Raw genomic sequence first — 5,722 nt, 5'->3', positions numbered from 1 at the left:
ACCTACAATACAACTTAAAGGATGACAAGGATGATGATGAGCAGAAGCAAGATGATCAAGCACCTTCTGGCTCAAATCCAAGTTAAACTTCTAGAGCAACTGGTAGCAAAGAGAAGAAGCAGGATGAGAAAAAATAAGATAATAAGAAGAGAAGAGAAGAAAGAAGAAGAAAGAATAAGAAAGACACCTCGAAACCACAAAAGTAATCCCTACAAATCCAAATCACCCAAGCTCAACCTTTTAAGCCAACAAACTTAAATACTAAACCAACTCTTACCTCAAAGACCAAATTCTTGTACAAACAAACTTCCAACACCTTACTGAAAATACCAATCACCTCAAGCCAAACATCTCTAAAGAAAATCTCAAACCTACCTTCTATTAAGCCACCAACTAAAATTTATTAAATCTGTTAGAAGAAAACCAAAAAAAATGCAAGTTACTGAGAGGGTGATGAGTGGATTTTATATCTACTTGTAACGCTTTAGTACAGGCTTAAGTTGGTATTTTGGACTCAAGTTATTGGTATTTTTGATGTGTTTTTGTGTTTTTGCATCTCAGGCACTAGTTGAAGGAAGAATGGATATTTTATTGAATATATGCTGAAAAGAGCCAAGAATCTGAAGTTAAGGCCATTTCCAAATTATAGAGGATCTCAAGATCTTCGCGTGGACTACTTATTCGTCAAATTCTGACGAGTGAAACAAAAGTTATAGAAAAAAGAAGAAAGTTCAGGATTCCAACTTCAGTAGCACGGCGCGCCCGCGCTGAGAAGCGGGGCGGCCGCGCTAGATGTCCAGGAGGCGAGCACGCCCGCGCTGAGAAGCGGGCGGCCGCGCCAGACTTCCAGAAATAGCGCACTCCCGCTCTGGAATGCGGGGCGGCCGCGTTGGTCCGTTCAGCCAGGTCGTCCTTAAGCCTATATATACCCATAAAAGTCATTTTTAACAACAAGGAGGCCTAGAAGAGCAATAAGAAGACCTAGAGAGCACGAGAAGGCTATGGAGAAGAAGACTATTGTTTTCTTCAATATAGTTGATACTTGGATGCTTATTTTCGATTTGTCTTTGAACCCTAGTACTATAGATAACTTGTTCATTAAACCTTTATTTTGTCAAATTCTATAGATATATAGGGTCTCAATATAATCGGTGTCTATTCAGCTTCTATCTCTTTTGTGGATGTCTGGTATTAGGGTATTCGTATAATGACAGTTGGCGTTTACTAGTCGTTTTATCTGATTAGTGTCATCACCATTGCATGCTAAGGTTAAGAACAATGACTTTGAATGAAGTAGTAATAAAGTTAGAATCCCATGTTTGTCTCATATAAGTAATTCAACCTCAATTCTCTTAGTTAATGTTATTTAGTATAATCTCTTAGATTAATAAAAACCCAATTTGTTAATTGTCTTAGCATTGAACGATAGCCATACATTGTTGCATAGGTGCATATATTGAAGTTAACCTAAACCAGTCTCTGTGGGAATGAATCTGATTTATATCTTATACTACTTGTGAACGCGTATACTTGCGTGAATTTTAGCACGTATTTTCTCCTTAATAAGTTTTTGGAGCTGCTGCCAGGGACTCGGTGTTAATTTTTAGTTTATGTGCTTATCATCAGTGGTCGTTAAAGTTCAGTGATTCGGATTCTTTTACTTTCACGATTTATTTGTTTGTGCTTCAGGTACTCATTACAATGGGAGATCCAGTAGCATGAACAAAAGTCTTGATAGATTTTTCTCAACCCAAGATCAATGACATTCAATCTAGCAATGTGAGGCCAGTTATCACAGCTAATACCTTTGAGATCAAGCCTGGCATATTCAATGGGTGCAGAATTCAATCCAGTTTGGGGGTTCACCAACGGAAGATCCCAATATGCACATTAGGGATTTCATTGAGATCTGCGACACCTTCAGGTTCAATGGTGTTTCTGAAGATGCTATAAAACTGAGACTTTTCCCATTCTCTCTGAGGGATAAAGCTAAGTGATGTTTACATTCTCTACCAGCAGGTTCTATCACCACTTGGGAGGATCTTGCTCAGAAGTTTCTTACTAAATTCTTCCCAATGGCGAAGATAGCTGCAATCAGAAACACTCTTACTCAATTTCTACAGAAATTAGGAGAATCTCTATGTGAAGCTTGGGAGCGCTACAAGGAGATAATTAGGAAGTGTCCTCATCATGGAATGCCTGATTGTATGGTCATCAATTGCTTCTATAACGGGTTGGGAGCATAGTCAAGACCCATGCTCGATGCAGTATCAGGTGGAGCATTATGGGAAAAGAGCTATGTGGAAGCTTATGATCTAATTGAACTGATGGCTGCTAATGAATATTAGTATCCAACCCAGAGATTACGTCATGGCAAGGTAGCGGGAGTTCTTGATGTGGATACAGCTATGGCTATCACTGCTCAACTAAAGGCGTTGTCAATAAAGATGATTCTCTGGCTAACTATGGTGTGAATCAGATAAGCAGTATTTGTGAGCTATGTGCAGGTTCACATATGATGGAGCAATGCACTATATCTAGTAAATCAGCTCAATTTGTGAGCAACTTTCAGAGATCGCAGCAACCAGTTTCAGACATTTATCATCCTGACAACTGGAATCATCCTAACTCCAGCTGGAGCAACAATCAGAATGCGATGCAACAGTCGTTCCAGCAGTTTGAAAACAAGCAATTCAATCATCCTGGTTTTCAGCAACAACTCACACCAAGACAACAACTCTAACTTCAAAATCATGAAGGTGCATGTTAATCTTCGAATGAAAAATTTGAATTGGAGGAGTTGAGGCTTATGTGCAAAACTCAGGCTCTTATATGCAAAAGCCAGGCTGTTTCTATCAAGACTCTGGAGAATCAAATAGGGCAAATTGTCAATGCTTTGTTGAATCGACCACCAGGAACGCTTCCTAGTAATACAGAAGCCAATCCAAGGAAGAGGGAAGTTGAAGAACAGGTGAACACCATCACCTTGAGATCTGGAAAGGTCACAAGTCCCCAAATTCAGCAAGACGATGAGCCTGAAAAATCTCAAGTTTCTAGAAAATGAAGTTGTGGCTGAAGAAGAAGTGCTAAAGGATGCGAGGTGGAATTAAGGAAGAAAATTGTGGAACACACTCCTTCTGAGGGTAATACAGGGGAGAAACAGGTCTATCCTCCACCTTCTTTTCCTAAAAGGTTGTAGAAGCAGAAGTTGGATATGCAATTTGCTAAGTTTCTGGAGGTGTTCAAGAAACTTCACATCAATATACCCTTCTCTGAAGCTCTTGAACAGATGCCTAGCTATGTAAAGTTTATGAAGGGTATTCTATCTCGGAAAGTGAAGCTCCATGACTTAGAGACCGTTGCTCTTACGGAGGAATGCAGTGTTATGCTGCAACAGAAGTTACCTACGAAGCTTAAAGATCCTGGAAGTTTCACTATTCCTTGCACCATCGGAAACTTGTCGTTCGACAAGTGTTTATGTGATTTGGGAGCTAGCATCAATCTGATGCCCTTGTCTATCTTCAAAAAGCTTAGTCTATCTGATCCAAAACCGACATACATGTCATTGCAACTAGCTGATCGTTCTATCACTTATTTACGAGGAATAGTGGAGGATGTCTTGGTTAAGGTGGATAAACTCATCTTCCCTGCTGACTTTGTAATTCTTGATTTTGAGGAAGATAAGAAGATTCCAATCATCTTGGGAAGACCTTTCTTGGCTATAGGCCGAACTATGATCGATGTGCAAAAAAGAGAGCTTACGATGAAGGTTCATGATCAAAAGGTTATTTTAATATGTTCAAGGCAATAAAGTTACCCACAGCTAAAGAGGAGTTCTTTAAAGTAGAGTGGGTTGACTCTGTAATAAATTCGGAACTTGAGCAAATGCCAAAGTCAGATGCCTTAGAGAGATCCTTAATGGGGAAATCAGTTATTGAGGATGAAGGAGCAGATCAAATGCAGGTTTTGAATGAACCTCTGTGGAAGAGGAAGTTGGATATGTCGTTCGATTCTCTTGGGTTAGCAGAGCTGAAAATTTCTCAGGAGCGTTTTGAACCATCTATTGAAGATACTCCCACACGTGAGCTCAACCCACTACAAGATCACTTGAGTTGTGCATTCTTAAGTGCACCCCCTGAAAAGGGGTTGGGATATATTTTTGATGATGTAGAGGGTAGCCGAACGAATCCTCCAGTGCATATAGAGGGTTCTTCTCATGCGCAGCAGGCAGTTGATAGGACTGTATTGGTGATGAGCAGTACAAGCGATTGACTAGGCGTATGAAGGCCATGCACGACATTCAACGTCATTTTGTTGCGGATTTGCACACGCTCTCGGTACTGTTTCCCGAGACACTGGTGTCGAGGTTAATTGGCCACCTGATCCTCCACCCGAGGAGGGTGATCCTGCAGATAACTAGGTATGCCTGAAATCCTTATTATTACCTTCAATGAGGAAACTGAAAATTTTAAGTTTGGGGGTGATAATGTAAGAATTAGTTTGTGTGTATCCATATAGTTCATATATATGCATATAGATTCATATTGCAAGTTTAGTTGTATTTCATTCATATTTTGGCATGATTGTTCATATAGGACATATTTGTTTGTATTTTTGTTCATGTTATTATGTGAGTCCATGTAGTTGCATTTGCATAACATGCAGGTTGAGCTATTTCTGAGTGATTGGTTGATGTTGATGTAAGTGTAGTGATGACGAATAGAGGGATATTTAAGTCCTAATGAATTGATTTGCATGCCAGAAACAAATATTTTTACAAAGTCTTATAGGGTTGCTTTTGATCTAGATCATGATCATGCTTGTTTGTTGTTGAGATTTAATCACTTGGTTATATTTAGAATTTTTGGTATTCTCGTAATGACAAAAAGAACACTGAATTTTTCTCTGAAGAAAAACTTGGATTTCATTGCTAGTTGTTGTAAGGCTAGGCATCAATTGGCTAGTAGCCGACTCATATTTTTATGAGTAGTCTAGGGTTGAATGAGATGGAGCGAAACACACTCATTCAGAAATTGTTGAAAAAAAAAGAAAAAAAGAAAGAGAAAAAAAATGAAAAAATGAAAAGAAAAAAAGTATGGGTTTATACATAATTGATCAAGACCGAGATCTTTAATACTCGAGTTATTAAGTTCTAGGGGAATTTGTGCCTAGTGACCTAAGGCTTTTATAGTCTGGGATCCGCTAACCTAATGCTCGCTACATGGGTATTATTGCATAAATCTTTTGTGGACCTCATTCATTGCACGATCAAATAAGCATCTTTGTTATGTGTTCAATAATTGCATGAATCCTTGTATAACTCTAGTAGAAAGGAGGTGTTGTGAGTCATTATGCGTTTAACGTCTATTCTGTTTATAAACTTGTGATTGTTTTGATGATAGATAAGTTATGGTTATTGATCTAGTATCGAGAGTATTTCTGTTAAGAATCCACACACGCACATTTCTGGTTTATGAGTTGGTTTGTGGGATTTATTCGATATCTATTTTAAGTTATTGCATTCTTAGAGGCGTCGGCTTATTCATTTGGTTATGGTTATTCTGAGGGGATCGATTACATTATCATTTAGTTGCATTCACGTAGTTGCATTTATGCATTGGGTTGTTTTGTAGTTTGGAGTCTGTTTATGCTTGAGGACAAGCATCGATTCAAGTTTGGGGGTGTGATGAGTGGATTTTATATCTACTTCTAACGCTTCCGT

General features: G+C 38.8%; 1 non-coding gene across 1 annotated transcript; it reads right to left on the bottom strand.

Annotated features, from left to right (window-relative positions):
• Positions 1-2,090: 2,090 nt before the first annotated feature.
• Positions 2,091-2,197, bottom strand: LOC141675715 (small nucleolar RNA R71). The gene has a single exon (XR_012556354.1). It is a non-coding gene; the product is annotated as a small nucleolar RNA R71 (small nucleolar RNA).
• Positions 2,198-5,722: the final 3,525 nt, after the last annotated feature.

This window comes from Apium graveolens, chromosome 7, assembly GCF_009905375.1.
Source record: "Apium graveolens cultivar Ventura chromosome 7, ASM990537v1, whole genome shotgun sequence".
NCBI lineage: Eukaryota > Viridiplantae > Streptophyta > Magnoliopsida > Apiales > Apiaceae > Apium > Apium graveolens.
Note: the sequence above shows the minus strand (reverse complement) of the source record. Positions and strands in the feature narration are given on the sequence as shown.